Genomic DNA, 4,173 nt, shown 5'->3' on the forward strand with positions numbered 1-4,173 from the left:
GTATTTGTGGTTTACGGGGACTCTCCATAGGCGTAATGGTTTTTATACTGTACAAACTGTATTTTCTATTGCCCTACACCAACCCTACCCCTAAACCTACCCCTCACAGGAAACTGCTGCCAGTTTTTGAATTTCATAAAACACCGTTTTGTATGTTTTTTAAGCCTTTTGTTTTACGGGGACACAGGAAGTGTTCTCATAAACCATGTTTACGTTGTAGTACCCATGTCATTATACACATTTGTGTCCTCATAAACCATATATACCTGTACACACACTCACACACACACACACACACACACACACAAATACTTTGAAGAATGTTGGTACCCAAAGAGTTTTGACTTCCATTTTTTTGTCCACAAAATGGAAGTCTACGGGAACCGAAACTGTTTGGGTGCCACAAATTTTCAAAATATTGTTCTACAGAATGAATAAAGCCATTCAGGTTTAGAACAACATGAGGGTGAATAAATGATTAATTTTCTTTTTTTGGGTGAACTACCTCTAAAGTATTCTTTCATTTCACATACATTACACATCACACTAGGTTTTGGAACAGTACTAATGTGTTACAAACATGTGCACAACCAGTGCTCCATGACCTCAGCTACCTGGTTAATTTGTTAAAAAGATTTCACTGCAGACAATGCGGCAACTAAAACTCCAGATAATCATGATAAAATCACTGTTGCGTTGTTAAAGTTACAAACAAAGACAGATTCAGATGGTGTCAGATTGAGATTGTGCACACAACCGTAATATAGATGTAGAGAGAGACAGGCCTGATCTTTGGAATCTTTGGGCTCTCTTGTCCACTTAAACGGACACCCAGACACTAACCACAAGCCACCCAGAAGCTTGGAGCAGAAAGGAACACTGGATGATAATACCTGATAGCTGGTGTCAGACCCATTAATAAGCAAATTTACCATGTCTAAATATACCTCACACGCAGTTTGAGGCCCGCAGGAGTTTGACTGTGTGCCACCACCACAGAAGAGGTGAAGATAAATAATCACAGGGAAATTCACTCTCTGTTAAAGCTTGCTCATGTATGAGTAAGAATGTGTGTGTTTTGGTGTAAATGACAACGCTTGCGAGTGTCTATCACTTTTAATGCACTAAAACAGTCTTCTGTGCTCATGCTGCATAATAAACTCTTGTAGAATAACTCTACACACGCCTAGTATTTCTGTGGCACAGCGCTCCATGTGTTTAGCCCATGTACAGGTATGGCAGTCACTCTGCCTGCACCTGTGGTGGTGCTGTGTTAGCGTTTCGCTCCACAGAGTGCAACGTAAACGGTGGGAACACATACTGAACCACAGAAACATGGTGATTTTTTTTTATACACTTTGTCCCTCATATCAACTTTATAAAGCAGTTTTGACTTGTTTGTCAAAATATATGGTATATGTGAGTCATTGTGAGTTATCTGAAGTTAAGGGCCAAGTAAAGCTAAATAATTTCTTAATTATTTTTCAGATACCATTTTATACAGTGTAATCATCAAAACTGAAAGATAAATGTCATAGAGAGAGACAGACATCATAATGGATGGACGGATGGACGGACGTGCAGACAGACAGACAGACAGACAGACAGATAGATAGATAGATAGATAGATAGATAGATAGATAGATAAAATTAAAAATTCCTCCGTCAGTAATATTCCTGCTTTCCAGTATCCTGCTGACACAGTCAGACAGGGACAATATTAGTGGTGTATTCTTCCATGTCAAAGATTTGCTTAAGAGTCTACAGCAAGACGCCTTTACTAAAAACAGAAAAGCAGTCCTGTCCTGGTCCAAGACATACAGAGAAACAGACAGAAAGAAAGGGGGCATGGAGGTCAAATACAGATAGAAAGCGAATTATTGTGTGTTTTATAACTTAGAAAAAGGACGTGACAATGTTTTTCAACACTTTTTTTTTCTTTTTAAATATACATTTAAAAAAAACAGTTAAAAAACACAGTCTTTGACAGCTGTACACTATCTTGAAAATGTTGTGGTTGGTAAGATTTTTTTAAATGTCTTTAAAACATTTATTTGTTCAAAAATACATAATTACATTTATGCTTTTGGAAGACGCTTTTATCCTTGTACATTTTATCTGCTCTTGATTTCCATGGGAATCAAACCCATGGCTTTGGCGTTTCTAACGCCATGCACTATTTTTTGATCTACAAAACAAAAAAAATGCTAAAACAGTATTATGAAATATTATTACAATTTAAATTTGTTTTCCATTTAAATATATTTTAAAGTGTAATTTATTATTGTGATGGCAAAGCTGAATTTTCAGAATCATTACTCCAGTCTTCAGTGTCACATGATCCTTCAGAAATCATTCTAATATACTGATTTGGTGCTCAAGAAATATTTATTATTATTATCAATGTTGAAATCAGTTGTGCGGTTTAATATTTTTGTGGAACCATTTGTACCATTATAAATGTCTTTACTGTCAATTTTGATCAACGCATCCTTGCTAAATAAAAGTATTAATTCCTTAAAGAAGCACGACATGAAATAGTTAGAACAAATAACTTTATAGCCTTCCCTTCCCATCCCACCATCTCTGCATTCTCTTGCCTTTTTTTGGCATTCTTTATTTTTATTCCTTTTTCTTTTCCTCTTCGAATCTGTCTGCCAGACAGACATACCTCGGTACCCATTTCACACAGGAATCCTCCATCCCTCCTTAAAACCTCTGACCACATAACAATGTTGAGTTCCTTTATCACAGCATGTGCAGCCAAACAGACTGGAATTAAAACACGTGCATGATCAGTAGGTGAAAAACACAGTGGCTGCGAAAAAGAGTCTTGTAAATACCTTCCAGTGCAGATATTAGTTACATTCACCCCCTGGAAGACGCCGACCACAGCCTCCTCAAAGGGTGGCTGTGCCAGTGATGATACAGCGTCATGTTTCTGACCAGTTTCGTGGTTAAAGATTTCTGTAGTTTTTACTGTGGATCCAGTCAAAACCAGAGAAATCTTTACTACTCTGTTTATACCTGTATTCAACTGTGTTGAGTCTACATGTCTCCTGAGACTAAATAATGTGCCAAGTTTACAGAAACAGGTGCATGCTAGATTAACCCGGAGAATGCAAGAGAAAGAAAAGTCATTCTCCATATGAGCTTGCAAAATGGCTCACTCACTCGCAGTCCATCAGGCTAGAGTCTCTCACTGCCCCAGAGCTTGTGCTGATACTTCTGACTTGTCTATCTGCTATGGTGATTCTGCCCACAAAAACACTGAACCAGACGCTCAGACGGGCATCCTCGATCCTACTTTTCCCGACCTGGGCTGCAGGATGACTTCATGCCTGGCACTAATGTCTGTTTGTATTGCAAACATGGAAATGGAAGTTGTGCAGACAGCGATGTTCAGACGACTCTGTAGAATGAGATTAACACATTTAGTTTGCACATAGGTTGCAGTGAGTGTGAAAAAATATGCACGTTGTAAGGAATTTAACTCATTAATTCTTATAAGGGAATTAATCATTAATTTTATTTCTAGCTCAGGTTTTGAGAGGACTCGAATCTGAAAATTCGAAGTCAACCTGATTAAAACTGATTTCAAATTTTATATTTTACACTTTATCAGCTACTCGTCCAGCGAGACGTTAATGTCAGTGTACATTAACAATTCGACTATATGTATTTTCCCTGGCCACGGGTTAATACGTTCTTTGATAAGTTATACGCTACGAGCTAGGTAGCAAGATCTTGGCAAGGTTTGACTTTAAAATTATACAACACCAGACAATGATTCTTTATAAATGAAACATGAATTTATTGGCTATTCTAAATTACATTGACCTAAGCTAAGACATACACATACACACACACATACATACAGTCTCTGAAGAATGAAAATGATGTTAACGGAGTTCTGAGAAGTTCCCAAAGTTCTAACTCGTTTTCACGAGTGGTTTTAAATTCAGCCTGAGAGAATCACAAAGCAGAGGTTTGTCTTAAATTTACTGCTTAAATCAATCATCAGCACCAGTTCAGCAGATAGAAGATTTTGTTCGTTACTTGCGTTTTGCTGAAAGCGGAGTTGCAACGGGGTTCCTGGTTTGGCTGCTGGAGGGAAATTCCGTTGCTGATTGGTTACTGCGGTGACGTCAGGATGACGTCCTTTTGGGAGAG

The sequence above is a fragment of the Sinocyclocheilus anshuiensis genome, unplaced genomic scaffold (assembly GCF_001515605.1).
Source record: "Sinocyclocheilus anshuiensis isolate Anshui unplaced genomic scaffold, SAMN03320099.WGS_v1.1 scaffold893, whole genome shotgun sequence".
Classification (NCBI taxonomy): domain Eukaryota; kingdom Metazoa; phylum Chordata; class Actinopteri; order Cypriniformes; family Cyprinidae; genus Sinocyclocheilus; species Sinocyclocheilus anshuiensis.